Below are 21,439 nucleotides of genomic sequence, written 5' to 3' on the forward strand. Positions count from 1 at the left end.
AGTCACGTAAAAAAATGTATTCAAGCAGATTGAAATTAAAATTAAGAAATGTCAGCCAAAATCCTTAGCTAACAGTTCTAAGAATAACACTGGACCTTTACTTAAGAATCTTAGCCCTTTTCATCTCATAATTATTTATGAACAAATTTACCCCTGTTGTTCTATGAGCTTCTAGAATACAGAATCCTATCAAATTTATCTTTTTATCTTTTTACAATGCCTTGCACAAAATAGATGCTAAATAAATATCTTCAGGTAAAATTATTGTAGTGTCAGAATTCTTTCAGGATACAGTTTAATATCCAGCATCCTTGATTCATTTTGTTTTCTATTTTTCAGTTTTGTAGAGATGTTTAAAAATACCACTAATTCTCTAAAATCTCTTATTGTTCCAACTTTGGAATCTATTAATAAGATATAGCATTTGACTCAGTGAGAAAGGACAGAAGCTTGGTACTGGTCTTATCTGCTGGGACGAGGAAAGCTGTAAGAGAAGCTTGTTACAGAGGTTCAGCAGGAGGGGACATTGAGCTGCTATTGTTAGCACAAGATTTAAAAAACAAGATAGAGAGTTAAATGATAGTTATGAGTCCACTGCAGATAGGCAGTGGACAACTTGAATTTCTGTCCAAGAGTAGGAGGGTTCCAATCACCAGCCAGAATAGAGCTTAAGATTGAGTGGCTATTCCACCCAGTGAGTCAAATCATTTGTTCAATACAGTGAATTGGCTACCTGGGGGAAAATATGAAAGCCCAATGATAATCACTAGGATACCAAGTCCCAGGTTATAATAGTTGAATGGATAGTTCAAGATGCATGCTTTCTTAGTGGTCAGTCCAGGGCTACCATTGTCTTAGACTAACTTAGAAGGGTGAGGATGATTGAGATGGCCTAAGTACTTCTCATATCATCAAGATTAATACAGCGGTTCCAACCATCTAGAAAGCCTTTTAAAGTAACAATGGCTTTTGAAACTGATGTAGTAGTTCCTATTGGGTCAGCCCTCTAGTAGGTAACATTTATAAATTCTGAACAAAATATAAAAACAATTATCTGGAAGAATTGATGAGTGACCAAGGAAGCAGAAATTGTAGTGTAATTAGCACTTGGAAGACCTTAAATAGAGAACAGCACTGGGTGAGTTTCCATTTTTATAGCAGGGTCTACTCATTTTTCAAAGAGAATGAAAACTGAATAGAAATCCGCATTCTTACTTTTTGGGGAATCAAAGGACAGCATTTGGGGCAATGGCTGTAAGTCAGAAGAGATGTTTTAGGCCAGGTGCAGTGGCTCATGCCTGTAATCCCAGCACTTTGGGAATCTGAGGTGAGTGGATCACTTGAGGTCAGGAGTTCGAGATTAGCCTGGCCAATGTGGTGAAACCCTGTCTCTACTAAAAATACAAAAAAATTAGCCAGGTTTATGGTACACACCTATAATTCCAGCTACTCAGGAGGCAGAGACAGGAGAATCACTTGAACCCAGGAGGCACAGGTTGCAGTGAGCCAAAGTCGTGCCATTTCACTCCAGCCTGGGTGACAGAGTGAAACTTTGTCTCAAAAAAGAAAAAAGAAAAAAAGATGTTCCAGAACAGAGAAACTCATATAAGGGAAGCCCTAACGTCTACATATAAACTGCCAAAATCTCTGACTAACCCCTAACCTAAACATAGACCAGGAAAAATTTAGGCAGCCAAGCTAAGGCTAAAATAACTCATCTGAGATTTAGCTGCTGCCTGCCTATGCAGGAAAAACATAATTTGGAGTTTGGGTTCAGCCAAGATATCTGCCTGCCAAAACAAAAAATGAGTAGTCTTCAGCATAACATAACAGAATCCAGAATCTCTACAACACATTATTTTCAATGTCTAAGATACTCTCAAATATTGCTAGACATGAGGAAAAACAGTAAACTGTGTTCCATACTCAAGAGAAAAGGTAACAATGGAAAATAATCATCATTGTTGCTTCAAATTTTGATGAGCAGATGAGGAACTTAAAGCAGCTCTTTTAATTCTGCTTAGGGATGCAAAGAAAAATATGTTCATGATGAATAAACAGTTAGGATGTCTTGCAGAAAAATAGAAACTATAAAAAAGAACCAAATGGAAAATCTAGAACTGAAAAATACAGTATATCTAAAGTTTTATACAAAAATATCTAAAGTTTCACTAGAAGGGCTTATCAGCAGATTGGAGATAAAGAAGAGTCAGTAAACTTGAAGATAGATCAATAGAAATTAATCAATCTTAAAGAAGGGACTATACTAAGAAAAAAGTGAGTCTCAGTGATTTGTGGGACAATATTGAAAGACCAAACTGTTTGTAATTAGAAAGATAGGAAAGAGAGAATGGGGCTGAAAAATAATTAAGAAAATGATGGTCAAAAATTGCCCAAACATGGGGAAAGACATACATTTAAGTATTCAGGAAATTTAATGAACTCCAATAAGATAAATACACACCCAAAAAAATCACACCTAGAAATACCATAATCAAATTGCTGAAAACCAAAGATGAAGAGAAGCTCTCAAAAGCACCCAAAGAGCTGAACTGAGCTGGTTGCCTTCTGTTAACTGTGTTGGGGACTTGCTTCATCCCAACTTCTTGATACTTTCACTTCTGGAAGTCATATTCCTTTGAGATCTGCCGGGGGGAAAAAAAAAAAAAGGCTTAAAGCCTTAGCCTTTTTTACAGTCCAGCTTTTAATTTTTTTCCTCCCCTTTTTCAATTATAACATGAGTGTGCATCCAGGTTGTCTCCAAAGCCTGCCTTGCTCTGAGCATCTGACTGTAAAGACCCTTCACCAATGACTGTGATCTGTGGGCCTGAAGAAAACTATCCATCCTTGCATATATCTTCTGCTGAGATGCCCCACACAGAGTCTGGACAGCCCTGATTCTTTCACCAGTGCCAAAGGCAGACAACCCACTTCTGCAGAGAAGAGTGCCGCAAAAAAGGAAGATGAACCCACTTCTGCAGTGAAGAGTGCCGCAAAAAAGGAAGTCCTGGTCAAGCAATAGACCACCAGAACTGTGTTCTCTTCTGCCCAGCTATGTGTAGTCAGTGATAGATGTCAGAGACAGAAATACCTCAGCCTCCAGCAGGTGCAAGAACTTTACAGCAGCCTGAACCTTGGCTACAAACAGGTTCCAGAGCCAGAGAATGAAATGTAAGAGGTGGCAGAAAAACAACTGGCCAAAGAATAGCAATGATGTGACTCTGAAGGCCTCAGCACCTACCTACCCCAGCCTCTACTCTTCCTGTCACCAGGAATGCTTGGCAAACATGTCTGGAAACCTTTCAGTGCAGAGCAACCAGACCTAGAGCAATTCAACCTGGAGCAACCAGACCTGGAACGGCCAGTCTTAGAGCAGCCATTCCTGGAACATTTAGACCTGGTGTACCCCATCCTGGAAAAATGAGACCTGGAACAATCCCTTCTATAACTGCGGAGAGGAATCTCTGCAAGTGCTGCATGCAGTTCCAGCAAAATTTTTCTGCCAGGGGCTTGGAGGCTGCCTTGGAAACTGCTGAGGAAAGCTTTAATGTAGTACAACAAACCACTAGGTATTTTAGTACTCCACTAACCATGGATTTATTCCTAAACTATTCTAAGAATGTGTGCCCGAAGATGTGTAAAGACAAGTGAAACTGATATTACTCAATTTCAGTCTGGGCCCTGGCTGAATCCTTCCTCTCCCCTCCTGCCTTCCTCATAGGATTTTTCTTGTTTGGAAGCTACATGTTCTGCCTTCATATCTTCGTTTCCTTTATGCCTATCAAGTCGATTTTGTGGAGGGTAGGATATGATTGGAGCCTAATCAGAGAGGTTTTTTTTTTTTTTTTTCTTTTTTCCTATGGGATCTTTTTGGAGAAAAACGGTTTTAATAACCTTGGCTGCTAAAGACAACATGATAGAAGCTGTCTCAGCTATAGATAAGTAGACATAATACTAGTTTGAATATCTTTAGGATTTAGAATCTAGCCTCAAGAATGGGAAACAAAAATACAAATTGGCCTGGTGAAGGTATATTCCTATTTTCTGGGATTGACAGGCTTGACTTATTTTTAAAAACTCAATTATTGAGGTGAACGGTTAAGCTCTGACTACTTCATTGATTTTATTAACCCCTTTGGCTCTTTTACTATAGCCCCTAATTTGTTGATTTTGCTAATATTTATAGACAGGGGTCTTATATGTGCTGCCTCATGATGACATCAGTACTTGTTTGGCTGGATTAAGTACAAATGAATAAAGCAATCATTTCACCTTTAAAAAGAAAAGCAGCCAAAGTAAAAGACATGATCCCTTAGCCAAGGGAAGCCATGAGAGACTATGCTGTGATGAGCGGTACATTCTGGCCCACTATGATTTTCCCATGGTCTTTGCAACTGGCAGACCAGTGGATTTTTTTTGGGTGCTTATGCCACCAGGGCCCTGGGTTTCAAGCACAAAACTGGGTGGCCATTTGGGCAGACACCAAGCTAGCTGCAAGAATGAAACCGGTACTAAGACAAGGATGCCCTCTCTCACCATTCCAATTCAACATAGTATTGGAAGATCTGGCCATGGCAATCAGGCAAGACAAAGAAATAAGAGGTATTCAAATAGGAAGAGAGGAAGTTAAATTGTCTCTATTTGCAGATGACATGATTGTATATTTAGAAAACACCATTATCTCAGCCCAAAATCTCCTAAAGCTGATAAGCAACTTGAGCAGTCCCAGGATACAAAATCAATGTGAAAAAATCACAAGCATTTCTATAATAATAGACCAACAGAGAGCCAAATCATGAGCAAACTCCCATTCACAATTGCTACAAAGAGAATAAAATACCTAGGAATACAACTTACAAAAGGGATATGAAGGACCTCTTCAAGGAGAACTACAAATCACTACAGTGGGGGGTGGGGAGTTGGGGAGAGATAGCATGGGGAGAAATGCCTTATATAGGTGATGGGGAGGAAGGCAGCAAATCACACTGCCATGTGTATACCTATGCAACAATCTTGCATGTTCACATGTACCCCAAAACCTAAAATGCAATTTTAAAAAAGGACATTTATGCAGCCATCAAACATGAAAAAAATGCTCATTGTCACTGGTCGTTAGAGAAATACAAATCAAAATCACAATAAGATACCATTTCATGCCAGTTAGATTAGCAATCGTTAAAAAGTCAGGAAACAACAGGTGCTGTAGAGAATGTGGAGAAATAGGAATGCTTTCACACTGCTAGTGGGAGTGTAAATGAGTTCAACCATTGTGAAAGATAGTGTAGAGATTTATTAAGGATCTAGAACCAGAAATACCATTTGACCCAGCAATCCCATTAGTGAGTTTATACCCAAAGAATTATAAATCATTCTGTTATAAAGGCACATGCACAGATATGTTCATTGCAGCACTGTTTACAATAGAAAAGACTTGGAACCAACCCAAATACCCATCAATGATAGACTGGATAAAGAAAATGTGGCCTACATACACCATGGAATACTATGCAGCCATAAAAAAGGATGAGTTCATGTCCTTTGTAGGGACATGGATTAACCTGGAAACCATCATTCTCAGCAAACTGACACAAGAACAGAAAACCAAACCCAGTAATGGGATTGCTGGGCCAAATGGTATTTCTGGTTCTAGATCCTTAATGAATCATTGTAGTATTTAACATATATAGGTTTGTGTATGTCTGTATGCAGTAAATCTGTATTCCTGTTACTACGTCTCTTGAAAATAGCTGGGTGGCCTTTTGCTACATTCAAAAGGCATATTTAGAATAATATGACTTTATAGAGAGGCTACATGGTATACAAAAAATGCATGTGGGAGAAAGTAAGGGGAGCACTCAAAAGAATCTTCCAAAACATCTCCAAGGGAGATTCTGTAAGAGGCCTATTTAAGAGGTCATTGGAAGGAAGACACCATAAATTGTAAAGACATTGCATGCAGAAAAAAACAGTGATTTTAAATATTTGCCACAAATGGAAAATGGTAGGAGCAGATACTCAAGTTAAAATGAATTTGTGATCACTTGCTATAAAGCTGTTTCTTACCTGGGTAACTGTGTAATGCATTCCATACGTTTGTTGATTGTCAATCATTAAAGTTTTTCCTCAGGCACAAAAGATTTAAATAGATGTTGAAAAGCCACCAGCTGTCCTTTCACAAAGGACAGTCCTTTATTCCTTTTTTGAGGGCTTACACTTTTTTAATTAAATGATGTTGATAATAGATTTACTTTTTAAGATGAACTTACATTGCAAAAACATACACTTTATACTGTCATCTTTGTATTTGTCTCTAATATTTGTTTCTAATGATTATTAGTTAAAATGTGTGTACAAGGATATACAGAAAAACATACAATTAGGCCGGGCGCGGTGGCTCAAGCCTGTAATCCCAGCACTTTGGGAGGCCGAGGCGGGTGGATCACGAGGTTGAGAGATCGAGACCATCCTGGTCAACATGGTGAAACCCCGTCTCTACTAAAAATACAAAAAATTAGCTGGGCATGGTGGTGCGTGCCTGTAATCCCAGCTACTCAGGAGGCTGAGGCAGGAGAATTGCCTGAACCCAGGAGGCGGAGGTTGCGGTGAGCCGAGATCGCTTTTGCACTCCAGCCTGGGCAACAAGAGTGAAACTCTGTCTCAAAAAAAATAAAAATAAAATAAAAAATAAAAATAAATAAAAAATAAAAAAAACATACAATTAGATAGGTATTAATAAATGTACCCACTCGGCCGGGCGCGGTAGCTCAAGCCTGTAATCCCAGCACTTTGGGAGGCCGAGGCGGGTGGATCACGAGGTCAAGAGATCGAGACCATCCTGGTCAACATGGTGAAACCCCGTCTCTACTAAAAATACAAAAAATTAGCTGGGCATGGTGGCGCGTGCCTGTAATCCCAGCTACTCAGGAGGCTGAGGCAGGAGAATTGCCTGAACCCAGGAGGCGGAGGTTGCGGTGAGCCAAGATTGCGCCATTGCACTCCAGCCTGGGTAACAAGAGCGAAACTCTGTTTCAAAAAAAATAAAAAATAAAAAATAAATAAATGTACCCACTCATGTCACCACAATCAGGACATAAAACATTTTCGGCAACACCAAAAAGTTCGTTTTTTGCATGCTTTCAGCCAGTCCCCACCTCCACGGTTAACTACCATTATGATTTTTAACACAAAATGTTAGTTTTGCCTGTTCTTGAACTTTTTATAAATAGAAAAATTTTTGCTGTCTACAAGAGACACACTTTATTTTGTATGTGCACAGAAATATATATATATATGTATTTATATATAAATTAAAATATACTTGTATTTTTTTTTTCAGTTTATTGGTTTTTATAGTGCCAGTGGTTTTTTGTTACATGGATGAATTATATAGTAGTGAAGGCTGCAATCAGTGCACCCATCACCTGAATAGTCTTGTTTTACCCAATATGTAGCTTTGTGTTCCTCTGCCCACTCTCACTCTTCCCCTTTCTGAGTCTCCAAAGTACATTATACCACTCTGTATGCCTTTGCATAACCATACTTAGCTTCCACTTATAAATGAGAAGGTACAGTATTTGATGTTCCATTCCTGAGTTGCTTCACTTAGAATAATGGCCTCCAGCTCCATCCAAGTTGCCACAAGGACATTATTTCTTCCTTTTTATGGCTGAGTAGTATTCCATTGTGTGTATATACCATATTTTCTTTATCCACTCCTCGGTTGATGGGTACTTAGGTTGATTCCATATCTTTGCAATTATGAATTGTGCTGCAATATACATATAAACATAAATGTCTTTTTAATATAATGACTTACTTTCCTTTGAGTAGATGCCCAGTAGTGGACTTGCTGGGTCAAATGGTAGATCTACTTCTAATTCCTTCAGAAATCCTCACATTGTTTTCCATACAGGTTGTACTAATTTACATTCCCACCAGCAGTGTATAAAAGTGTTCCCCTTTCACCCTATTCATGCCAACATCTATTGTTTTTTGACTGTTTAACAATGGCTATTTTGGCTGGACTATGGTGATATTATATCACTGTGGTTTTAATTTGCATTTCCTAATGATTAGTGATATTGAGCATTTTTTTCAGATGTTTGTTGGCCATTTGTATATCTTTGTTGAGAAATGTCTATTCATGTTATTTGCCTACTTTTTAATGGGATTATTTGGGTTTTATTCTTGCCGATTTGAGTTTCTTGTAGATTCTGCTTACTTGTCCTTTTCAGATATATAATTTCAAAATATATTCTTCCATTCTGTGGGTTGTCTGTTTACTTTGATAATTATTTCTTCCACTGTGCAGACACTTTTCAGTTTTTGTTGTTGTTGTTGTTTTTAAGAGATGGAGTCTCACTCTGACACCGAGGCTGGAGTGCAGTGGTGTGATCTTGGCTCACTGCAACCTCCGCCTCCTGGGTTCAAATAGCTCTCTTGCCTCAGCCTCCTGAGTAGCTGGGACTACAGGTGCACACCACCACACCTGTGTAATTGTTTTTGTATTTTAGTAAAGATGGGGTTTCACTGTGTTGTCCAGCCTGGTCTGGAACTCTTGAGCTCAGGCCCACCTCGGCCTCTCAAAGTGCTAGGATTACAGGCATGAGCCACCACGCCTGGCCAGCTTTTTAGTTTTATTGGGTCTTATTTATTTATCTTTGTTCTTGTTACATTTGCTTTGGGGTCTTAGTCATAATTTTTTGCCTAGACCAATGTCCAGAAGAGTTTTTCCCAGGTTTTCTTCTAGAATTTTTATGGTTTCAGGTCTTAGATTTCAGTCATTCATCCATCTTAAGTTGATTTTTGTATATGGTGAGAGATAGGGATCCAGTTTCTTTTTTCTACATGTGCATATCCAGTTTTACCAGCATCTTTTATTGAATAGGGTATTTTCCCCCAGTTTATGTTTTTGTATGCTTTGTCAAAGATCATTTGTAAGTATTTGACTTTATTTCTGGGTTCTCTATTCTGTTCTATTGGTCTGGTATCTATTTTTACACCAGTACCATGTTGTTTTAATTATTGTAGTCTTGTAGTATAATTTTAAGTCAGGTAATTGTGATGCCTCCAGATTTGTTCCTTTTGCTGAGAATTGCTTTGGCTGTCCAGGCTCTTTTTTGGTTCCACCTGAATTTTAGAATTGTTTCTTATTCTGTGAAAAACCATGTTGGTATTTTTATAGGAATTACATTCAATCTGTAGATTAATTTAGGCAGTATGGTCATTCTTACAATACTGATTCTTTTGGTTAATGAGCATGGGATGTGTTTCCATTTGTTTGTATCATCTATGATTTCTTTCAGCAGTGTTTTATAGTTCTTGTAGATATCTTTCATCTTTCTGGTTAAGTATATGCCTAGGTTTTTGTTTTGTTTTGTTGTTGTTTTTGCAGTTATTTTAAAAGGGATTGAGCTCTTGATTTGATTCTTTGCATGGTCACTGTCGGTGTATAGCAGTGCTACTAATTTGTGTACATTGATTTTGTAACCTGAGACTTGATTGAATTCATTTACCAAATCTAGGATTCTTTTGGAGAAGTCTTTAGGGTTTTCTAGGTGTACAATCGTATCATTGGCAAAGAGAGATAGTTTGACCTTCTCATTTTCAATTTGTATGTACTTTATTTCTTTCTCTTGCTGATTGCTCTGGTTAGGACTTCCAGTACTATACTGAATAGAAATGGTGAAAGTGGGCATCCTTATCTTGTTCCAGTTCTTGCAGGGAATGCTTCCTACTTTTCCACATTCAGTATGATATTGGTTGTGGGTTTGTCATATGTACCTTCCTTTTATACCTGGATGGAACATATCTCAAAATAATAATGTGTTGAGGGTTTTTATTATAAAGGAATGCTGGATTTGATTGAATGCTTTTTCTGTGCCTATTGAGATGACCATATAGTTTTTATTTTTAATTCTATTTATGTGATTAATTGTAATTATTTATTTGCATAGGTTAAACCATCCCTGCACCCCTGGGATGAAACTCAGGGTGAATTATGTTGGATTCAATTTGCTAGTATTTTGTTGAGGATTTTTGCATCCATATTCATCAGGGCTATTGGTCTGTAGTTTCTTTCTTTTTTTTTTTTTTTCCTTTTTTTCTGTTCGATAATTTTCTGGTCTTGGTATCAGGGTGATACTGGCTTTATTAAATGAGTTAGGGAGGATTGCCTCTTTCTCAGTCTTTTGGAATCGTTTCAATAATATTGGTACCAATTCTTCTTTGAATATCTGGTAGAATTTGGCTGTGAATCCATCTGGACCTGGGCTTTTGTTGTTGGCAATTTTTTAAATTACTGACTCAATCTCACTGCTTGTTATTGGTCTGTTCAGGATTTCTGTTTCTTCCTAATTGAAGATGGGGGGTCTTATATTTCCAAGAATTTATCCATTTCCTCTAGATTTTCTACTTTGTGTGCATAGAAGTGATCACAGTAGTCTCAACTGATCTTTTGTATTTCTGTGATGTCTTTTTGTATTTCTGTGTTACAGACATTGCTGTAATATCTCCATTTTCATTTCTATTGAGTTTATTTGAATCTTCTCTATTTTTTTCTTGGTTAATCTAGTGAATGATGTGTCAATCTTGTTTACCTTGTCAAAAACTCAGCTTTTTGTTTCAGTAGTCTTTTATATTGTTTATGTTTGTTTCAATTTCATTTGGTTCTGCTCTGATCTTTATTGTTTCTTTTCTTTTGCTAGTTTGGGGTTTTGTTTGTTCTTGTTTCTCTGCTTGAAGTGTGGCAATAGGTTGTCAATGTGTGATCTTTCAGACATTTTCATGTCGGTATTTAGCACTATAAACTTCCCGTTTACTATTGCTTTTGCTGTATCTCAGAGGTTTTAATAACTTGTGTCACTATTATTCATTTCAAAGAATTTTTTAATTTCCATATTGATTTCATTGTTAATTCATTCAGAAAAAGATTGTTTAATTTCCATTACTTGTATAATTCCGAGAGGTCCTTTTGGAGTTGATTTCTAGTTTTTCTCTAGTATGGTCTGAAAAGATACTTGTTTACCTTATTGATACTTCATTACCTTTGATATGATTTTCATTTTTAAAAATTTATTGAGACTTATTTTGTTACCTATTATATTCTATCTTTAAGAATGTTCCATTTGCTGATAAGAACTATGTATATCCTTTTTTCTTTTATTTATTTATTTTTATTTTATTACTATTTTTTAATAGATAGGGTCTTGCCATGTTGACCAGGTTGGTCTTGAACTCGTGGTCTCAAACAGACTGCCTACCTCAGCCTCTCAAAGTGCCAGGATTAGAGGTGTGAGCTACCGTGCCCAGCAAAGTATGTATATTCTACAGTTTGGGGATAGAATTTTCTGTATCAGTTAGGTCCATTTGTTGTAGAGTGCAGTTTAAGTCCACTGGTTCTTTGACTTTCTGCCTTGCTGATCTGTCTAGTGCTGTCAGTGGAGTATTGAAGTCCCCCACTATTATTGTGTTTCTGTCCAACCCTGGGAGCTCCAGAGTTAGGTGCATGTATATTTAGGATTGTAATATCTTCTTGTTGGATTGATCCTTTTATCATTATATAATGACCTTCTTTGTTTTGTTTTGTTCTTAACCATTGTTGCATTAAAGTCTGTTTTTTTAACATCAGAATAGCAACTCTTGTCTGTTTTTGGTTTCCATTTGGTTGGAATATCTCTTTCCACCCTTTACCTTGAGTCTGTAAGAGTCTTTACATGTTAAGTGAGTCTCTTGAATACAGCAGATATTTGGTTTGTAATTTTTTATCCATTTTGTCAGTGGAGGATATAGACCATTTACATTTAACATTAATATTAAGATGTGAAGTACTATTTCAGTTATCATTGTTGACTGTTAACTACTTTGTTTTCTTCATGTGTTATTGTTTATAGGCTCTGTGAGTTTTATGCTTTCAAGATGTTCTATTCTGGTGCATATTAACCTTTTGTTTCAAGATTTAGAGCTCCATTTAGCATTTCTTTTAGGGCTGGTCTCATAGTAACATATTCTCTCAGCATTTGCTCATCTGGAAAAGACTTTTTTTCTACTTCATTTATGAAACTTAGTTTTGCTGAATACATAATTCTTGGCTGATGATTATTCTGTTGAAGGAGACTAAAGATAAGACCCTAATCCTTTCGGGCTTGTAAGGTTTCTGCTGAGAAGGCTGTTGTTAGTGTAATAAGCTTCCCTTTTTAGGTTACCTGGGGCTTTTGTCTTACTGCTCTTAGAATTTTTTCCTTCATGTTGACTTTAGATAGCCTGATAACTATATGCCTTGGTGATGTTCTTTTTGTTTTCTTTTTTTTTTCTTTCTTTTGAGACAGAGTCTCACTCTGTCACCCAGGCTAGAATGCAGCAGCATTATTATGGCTTACTGCAGCCTTGACCTCTTGGGCTTAAGCAATCCTCCCACCTCAGCTTCCTGAGTAGCTGGGACTACAGGCATATGCCACCACATCATGCTAATTTTTTAATTTTTTGTAGAGATAGGCTCTCCCTATGTTGCCCAGGCTGGTCTCAAACTCCTAGTTTCAAGTCCTCCCACCTCAGCCTCCCAAAGTGGTATTACAGGCATGAGCTACTGTGTCCAGCTGGTGATATCCTTTTTGTAATGAGTCTCCCAGGAGTTCTTTCAGTTTCTCATGTTTGGTTATCTAAATCTCTAGCAAAGCCAGGGAAGTTTTCCTCAATTATTCCCTCAGGTAAGTTTTCCAGATTTTTTGTTTCTCTTCTCCCTTAGGAACACTAGTGATTCTTAGGTTTGGCCATTTTACATAATCCCATATTCTTGGAAACTTTGTTCATTTCTTTTATTTTCTTTATTCTTATCTGATTGGATTAATTAAAAAGCTTTGTCTCCAGACTCTGAAATTTTTTCTTCTACTTGGTCTAGTCTATTGTTAAAACTTTCCACTACATTTTTAGATTTCTCGAAATGTTTCATTTTCAGAAGTTCTAATTGGTTTTTCTTTTTTTTGAGATGTAGTCTCACTTTATCACCCAGGCTGGAGTACAGTGGCGCGATCTTGGTTCACTGCAACCTTCGCCTCCTGGGTTCCAGCAGTTCTCCTGCCTCAGCCTCCTAAGTGGCTGGGATTACAGGTGCACACCACCAGGCCTGGCTAATTTTTGTATTTTTAGTAGAGATGGGGTTTCACCATGTTGGTCATGCTGGTCTCGAATTCCTGACATTGTGATCTGCCTGCCTCAACCTCCCAAAGTGCTGGGATTACAGGTGTGAACTACCATGCCCGGCCCTGGTTTTTCTTTAAAATATCTATCTCTAGGAAATTTTTCACTCATATCCTGAAATTTTTTTTAGCTTCTCTGTGGTTTTTTTTTTTCACCTTTTTCTTGCATTTCCTGAGTAGCTTAACAGTCAACCTTTTGGATTCTTTATCTGGTATTTCAAAGATTTCATCTTGGTTTGGTATGATCTTTTGTGGGTACTATAAACCCTGTTTTGTTATATTGCCAGAATTATTTTTCTGGTTCCTTCTCACTTGGGTAGACTATTTCTTCTAGTATTTTTTAATTTATTTTTTATTCACCTGTGTTTTTAAATATTTTTTTGTTTCCCTTTAAGGATGTAACTTTAATGTTTATAGTTTATTATAGCCTAATCTGGCTCTTGATGATTTCTGGTGTGAAGACTCTGTGAGTTCCTTGGTTATAGACAGTCTTTGTATGATGGCTTTCTCAGATGCTGTTTGTAGTAGCAGTGTGCTTGGTGTGTGAGCAGTTCACTGTCTAAGTTTTCCACCTGGCTCACAGTGTAGACCGCAGCCTACCATTTCTTTCAGAGGATCTGTGGTTTCTTTCCGTTTTCCTGTTGAGTGCCTGTATTGCTTCTGGAACAAAAAGTTCACAGTGTGAGTCTCTATATACTCTTTTGTCTTTCCAAGTGGGAGAGGCATGCTAACACTGCTTCTAGTCCACCAACTTGGGCAGGAAAAAATGTCTGTGTGTGTATAATTGGAATAATGCAGTATGTATTCTTCTGTGTCTAGGATCTTTCACTCAACATAATATTTTTGAGATTTATCAATATTGTTGCACATATCAATAGCATATTCTTTCTCTGTTGCCAAATTGTATTCTATTGCACAAATATATCATAATTTATTTATACATTCATGTGATGATGGACATTTGAGTTAGTTACAGTCTTTATTATGAGAGAATCTCATGAATAAATTGAAAAAATTAACATTCTTATAGAAGTCATTTTGTGGACATTGTGCTTATGAAATAAATACCTAAAAGTGCAATGCTCTTTAATAGTTTCTGCATATTTTTTGCTTTAGTAGATACTACCTAATGGTTCTCCAGAATGTTGCTACCAATTTACACTCTGACCAACAACACATTATGTAAGAGTTTCAGATGTCATGTGTCTTCAGCAATATTTGGCTTTGTCAGTCCTTTTACTTTTAGCATTTCTAGTGTGTATCTCGTTTTTGTTTTAATTTGCCCTTAACGTAATGACTAATGAAGTCGAGTACTTTTCAGATGCTTAAAAATCATGTGTATACTTTCTTTTGTGAAGTTGCTCAAATCCGGTTATCATTTTTTCTGTATTATTTTTAGATGCTACTGCAATGAGACACTAAGCAATGTTTTAAAATAAGATTTCAGGTTAGATTACCTATGATAGCAATGTCTTTTTTTTTTTTTTTTTTTTTTTTTTTTAAGACAGGGTTTCACTCTGTCACCCACGCTGAAGTACAGTGGCAAAGCATAGCTCACTGCATCCTCGAAGTCCTGAGTTCAAGCATTCCTCCCACCTCAGCCTCCCAAGCAGCTGGGACTACAGGCATGTGCCACCATACCCAGCTAATTTTAAAATTATTTTTGTGGAGATAGGGTACCGCTGTTTTGCCCAGGCTAGTCTCATACTGCTGGCCATGAACAATCCTCCCACCTCAGCTTCCCAAAGTGCTGGGATTATATGAATAAGTCATTGCACCCAGCCAGCAATACATTTTGATTAACTTTTTAAAAATCTTTTTTTGCAATGATTCTTTATAAGCATTTTTCCAAAATATACATAAAATAAAATTTGCCACTTTAACCATTTTTGAGTATACTATCCGGTGGCATTAAGCATATTCACAATGTTGTGCCACCATATCCACTATTTCTTCCTTATGTTATTTTAGTAATTGCTTGAATTTAATTGATATGTAACAAATTGCATATATCTCAGGTGTATAATTTGATAACTTGTATCGGCCAGGCGTGGTGGCTCATCCCTGTAATTCAAGCACTTTGGAGGTCAAGGCAAGCAGATCACCTGAGGTTGGGAGTTCAAGACCAGCCTGACCAACATGGTGAAACCCCATCTTAAAAAATAAATAAAAATAAAATCAAATAAATTTGATAACTTGTAGCATATTTACACACCCATGAAAGCATTACCACAATCAAAATAATGAACATAACTATGGTCTTCAAAAGTTTCCTCATGGCCATTTGTTATCCTTTCCTTTTTTTTTCTTTTCTTTTCTTTTTTTTTTTTTTTGAGATGGAGTCTTGCCCTGTCACCCAGGCTAGAGTGTAGTGGCACGATCTGAGCTCACTGCTGCAGCCTTTACCTCCCAAGTTCAAACAATTCTCCTGCCTCAGCCTCCCAAGTAGCTGGGTCTACAGACATGTGATACCACACCCAGCTAATTTTTGTATTTTTTTAGTAGAGACGAGGTTTCACCATGTTGGCCAGGATGGTCTCGATCTCCTGACCTCGTGATCCTCCCTCCTCAGCCTCCCAAAGTACTGGGATTACAGGCGTGAGCCACCACGCCCAACCTGCCTAATTCACTTCTAACACTATTTACCCAGAGATAGTATCAGATCCCACAGATAAGCATATCTTATAGACATTCTTTTTATCTAGTCTGACAGTATCTGCATTTTAACTGAAATATTAGTCCTTTTACATTTAATGAATTATTGATATGGTTGAGTTTAAGGTTTTAACCTTATTTTTATTTTGAGCCATCTGTTATTGTTTCTTTCAGTCTGTTTTCCTATTCTCTTTTACATTAATCAAATTTTTTAATTTTTAATTTTTAAGTTTAGTTCTTCAATTGGCTCTTTACTTATACCTATATATTATTTTTAGGAGGTTGCTTTCAATATGCATCTTTCACTTATCACATTGGAATATTATACTATGCCTCATAAAACATAATTTAAATATGTCATTTTATTGTTTTCTGGTAGCCATCAGTTCTGATGAGAAATATACCATCAGTCCTGTTGTTCATATGTGTATAATGGTGGTGGTTGTTTTTCTGACTTCTTTCAATATTGTCTTTTTAGCTTTGGTTTTCAACATTTGCCTATCAAGTGCATAGAGGTCATTTTCTTTTTTCCTTCCTTTTTTTTTGAGACGGAGTTTTGCTCTTGTTACCTGGGTTGGAGTGCAATGGTGCGATCTTGGCTCACTGCGAGGTGGTTTTCTTTATATTAACCATGCTTTTGATTCACTGAGATTCTTGGATATAAAAGTTGATATTTTTACCAAATTTCAATTATTTCTCAAATATGCTATCTGTTCTATTCTCTCTTCTTCTGGGATACCAATTACACATACATTAGATTTTTCTACATTGCTATGTAGGTCATTGAGGTTCTGTTGATTTTTGAAAAATCTTTTCCTTGTCTTCAAATTAAATTGTTTCTGTTGATCTAAACTGAAATTGATTGGCCTGTTCTGTTTTTTAGTCTGCTCTTAAGTCCATGCTATGATTTTTACATATCAGATATAATACTTTCCAATTCTAGAATTTCCAATTGATCCTTTTTATGTCATTTTTCTCTACTGAGATTCCCTTATTTGTTTGGTAATTATGACCATCTTTTTCTGACCATATTTATAAAGCTGTTGTAAAGTCCAACATCTGGGTTAAGATCTATTTATTTTGTTTTTTTCTCTTAAAATTGAGTCCTATTTTTGTTTGTTTGCATTGGTAGTAATTTTTATAGTAAAGAATTGTGGATGATACCTTGTAAGGACTCTTGATTCTGTTATCTTCCTCTAAAGAATGTTGACTGTTTTCTAAGGAAGTTAAAGCTGATTAATTACACTGAACTCATCGAGTGTCTTGGTTTTTCCCTTGGTTATAGTTGAAGCTATTAGATCACATCCGTAGTCCTGGTACATAGTCTATACTATTAAGGCACGGCCCTTCAGAGATTTCAATGAGAAGTCTGAAATGTGTACTAAGCCCTCTGACTAGGTGAAATCAAACTCTGAATTCTACCCCTATGCCTTGGGTATTAGCTAAATTACTGATCAGCTTTTCAACTTTCCTTTTGCGGGTTTTTGAAGACTTCTTGGAGTCTCCCATGCATTGTCAATTCAGGGATCAGCCAAGGATTTTAAGGGAGTCTATATGTATATTTGGAGCTTCCCCTCTTTGGCCCTTTTACTCATCTCTTTTATTCCATCATTCTAATTTCATGTACCATATCTATATCTAATCAACTGAAGTAGCCTACCTATCTTCCTGATTCAAGTATTTCTCCTCTTCAAAGCATTCTTCACACTGCAACCAGATTTCATTCACTCATTTACTCATTTAACAAATAGTCAATGAGCACTTTCCTAAAAGACAATATTTTAAAGCAGTCAGGCTACTGCAGCTGCTAGGCTGGCTTGCCATATAGATTCAGCTGGAAGACCATAAGTCCAAATTGATTTATACAGTTTATTGCTCATGGCACAGCAGGCAGCATGAGTTTCATGTTTGTATTGGTTCTCCTTGCCTGCAAGTCCCATAAGGGTGGTATGGAGGCAGGTCCAGGTAGATCCTGAAAAGGCAGAGGGGTCAGTGTCACACCTGAGAAAACTTGAACTTAAAATCTTCCAATCTTACATCAAGGCTGTGAGCAAACCTGCCTATCCTTTGCCACCAAATGAAACATTATCTTTATTATCCTGGTTAGCAAACAAATCTGTCCTCTCACCTGGAGGGAAGTACCATTTCTAGCTTCCAGAGCAACTAGTTATGTAGACATCTTTGAAAAGATAGTCCAGATTACCAGGTATGCAGAAACATGATGGAGAATTGCTTCCAAACAAGTACAAGGAGAAATCAAACTTACCTTAGGTCAAGTTTTGAGATTGATTTCAGAAATATCAGAAATGTGTCCATCTGCTTCCCAACCCCAGTTATTGTTCTCCTTTCCATCTGCAAAGATAAAGAATGTCAACCACTTGCTAATTGTAGACATAAATTTCCATAAAAGGTTTTAAATATTTCATCCCACAACCGGATATAAGACCGGAAGCCAGAATTACCTTAGAAGGGTTGAGCTAGCACTCCTTTACACTAAACTGGAAAGGTGTAGTCTGCAAAAGCAGGCGTTACCTGTTTACTGCTATCCAAAGGAATGGAGTTAGGTTTAATCAGAGGAGGAAGAGACTAGAGATAAGTACTATGGTTCTAGCTGCAAGGACCTTACACCCACGATAAGGAGAATGGGCATATACTTTAAAAGAGTATACTTTTACAAGCCACTGTTAGTATACTGAATGTCCTGTACAAGCAAGTCTAGCCATAGTGCTTCTCATATTCAGAGGTGGGAACAGTCATTAGGGGGTGCTTTTATAGAACATTTCAGTTTCCATTACTCTTCCAGCTGGGTTTTAAAAAGAAGTTATTACAATAGTTTTCTCATTTTCAATTTCTGATGCATCTACAGATGTGCACTGGACTTAATACTGTAGTCACAATGGTGACTTTACATCGTTCAGGGAGTCGTTCCTTAAAGCCTAGCTAGAGTCCTTCCACTTACTTTATAAGCACATAATTCCCTGTATTAAAATCTTTCCTGCCTAAAATACCTAAATGGCTTCTGTTTCTTGTACTGAACCTACCTAATACATGGAAGAATTGAAATTTCAGGTTACTTTTGACATAGAATGAGAACCCAGAGAGAACTTCAGGCAGAGGAAATAGAGTGAGCAAAGATTAAAAGGCAGAAATGGCCATGGCATATTTTTAGAAACATTGAGGAAGTTATTACAGAAGAGAATGATAGAGTTTCCTATTATACAAATGCCTTTCTTTCCTATCGAATCCTGAATTTTTTCATTTCTACTTTCTTTCTCTCTTCCCTCTCCTTTCTTTCCACATATCCCTTGTCTGTCCTTTCAACCTTCGATGTCACACGGTAGCCTTCACAGACATTGCTTACTTATTTTGGTGGACTTCAAAATTAAAGAAGTTGCTTCACCTCCAAAATTTTGTTCTTTCCATTTAATATTCTACTATTAGGTCAGCAGACTCATTCTTGAACTTGGCTCTATTACCAGGCAGACTCATTCATAAATTTAGTCTCCTTAGACTAACAGGATTTATTGTGGGCTACCAGAAATCTTCCCCAGATGTGCATGACTGCACTTGGAAGCTTTGAGCTTTACAGCCCTGTTTACTGCCACCTGATTCTAACCAGAGCAATATCTCTTATCCATTGGCAGAAAAGAGTTAAGGATGTGATAGGGAATTTGAGTTAGTGGTAGTCATGAAAGTAATGTGATGGGCTTGTAGAGGATGAGAGCAAGGCATGTTGGAGGCAATAACACAGATGTTTCACCATAGCTCTCAACAAATTATATCTCCTGAGGTACAAAACATAAAGTTCAACATACAATGGATGTTTAACATCTGTAGCATTTGGTGAGCCATTGTGAAGCACATACCAGTTACTTTGATAAAGCAGCTTGAAAGAAGTCTTGATTTTAAAGAAATCCTTGCTTCAAACATACCCTGTAATTTTTTTTCCTGCCCCATTTTCTGTTATTCATTCTCAGTGTTTTATATTGTTTGTTACAGTAGGTCAACTTCTTGTTGTTAATAACTGTAGTCTCAAGTAACTTTTTCTTTGGCTTTGCGAAAATTTTTTTCTCAAGTTTATTTTATCCAGGCTAGGTATTTAGCAGCTCTGTTTTTCTTACTAAAAGAAATAGAAATTATAAAAGCTAACTTGAACCTTAAAAAGCATTTAGTACAGGATTTCCCAAAGCTTCTTTTGTTTTTTTGTTTGTCTTTCGGAGACCAAGTCTCACTGTCGCCCAGGCTAGAATGCAGTGTCATGATCTAGGCTCACTGTAACTTTCACTTCCCAAGTTCAAGCGATTCTCCTGCCTCAAGCTCCTGAGTAGCTGGGATTACAGGCATGCACCACCATGCTCAGCTAATTTTTGTATTTTTAGTAGAGAGGGAGTTTCACCATGTTGGCCAGGTTGATCTCGAACTCCTGACCTCAGGTGATCTGCCTGCCTCAGCCTCCCAAAGTGCTGGGATGACAGGCGTGAGCCACTGCACCCAGTCCCAAAGCTGCTTCCTAAGATAATATTCCCATGTAATGTTGTATAAAACAGTGGGTTCCATGGTCAGATAAGCATAGGAACTACTGCATGTTCCTCCTTGAAAATTCAGCGTGTATAAGCATTCTAGAGGCTCTAAGAAGTTGCACAGTAAAGAAACCCATTAATTTTTTTGAATCCAAAATTTCTCATAATAATTTGATCTCAATACTTTTTTTTTTTTTTAGCATAAACTAACAACATTTAAGGAAACAATGTTCTGTAGAACACTTAGGTAGATCAAATACTAGTTTATAACGTAATTGAATTTCCTCATTTCACAGGTGAGGAAACTGAGGCCCAGAAAGTTGTTTTACTCATCACCTCTAAAAACAATGCCTTACACTAAGTCAGTACTCAATAATTGTTTGGTAAATTGAATCATATGTTTCTATTCACATAACTAGATAGAGCCAGGACTGAAACCCAGTTGTCCTAACAAGTTAGACCTATATAGCATTTAATAATGATAATGGAGGTCATATCTATTCACTGCTATTTAAGCTGATGATAAATTAAAAATATTTTATAAGTGCTATAAAAAAGCATCATATTCTGGTTTAAAGGGCAAACTAAAAACGTTGAATGGTTGGCTGATGTTTTAAATCGTTTTAGACCACAGTTATCTATCTCTTTAGTTTTTAACAGTATCAAATATTGGTCTCTTGATATTGTTTGGAGCACTCTGGGTTTTGAAAAACCAGTTCAAGTATGTGTAAAGGCATCTGAAAGGGGAATTTTCTGAAGCTTTTTCTATTCCCATGATTCTCACAAAAGTCTTCAATTCATTCTAGTCTAGAAAGTAATGGATCTTCCATAAAGATGTGCTAATCCCAAGGTGATCACAAAAAAAAAAAAAAAAAGATTTTCCCACCTCCAAACAGGTTTCTTTTTTTGTGGTTTTGCTACTTTTTTTTATTATGCTTAATACGTTATGCCTAAAATAATGTTTCTTTTTTATATAAAATATTGTGCTATATATAAGAAATACCTTAGGATTTTTGTTTATTAGGACTCCATTTTGACATGATGTTTTTTGGTCATTACCTACTTAGCCGT

At 36.9% G+C, this 21,439-nt stretch overlaps 1 protein-coding gene and 1 pseudogene across 5 annotated transcripts in view; both read left to right on the forward strand.

Annotated features, from left to right (window-relative positions):
* Nucleotides 1–21,439, forward strand: part of INVS (inversin) — a 226,390-nt gene that overhangs the window by 62,395 nt on the left and 142,556 nt on the right. The gene's annotated exons all lie outside the window — the stretch shown is intronic.
* The window catches only part of LOC141583761 (homeobox protein NANOG pseudogene), a 72,507-nt pseudogene that overhangs the window by 36,898 nt on the left and 14,170 nt on the right, over nt 1–21,439 (forward strand).

The sequence above is a fragment of the Saimiri boliviensis genome, chromosome 2 (assembly GCF_048565385.1).
Source record: "Saimiri boliviensis isolate mSaiBol1 chromosome 2, mSaiBol1.pri, whole genome shotgun sequence".
Taxonomy (NCBI): domain Eukaryota; kingdom Metazoa; phylum Chordata; class Mammalia; order Primates; family Cebidae; genus Saimiri; species Saimiri boliviensis.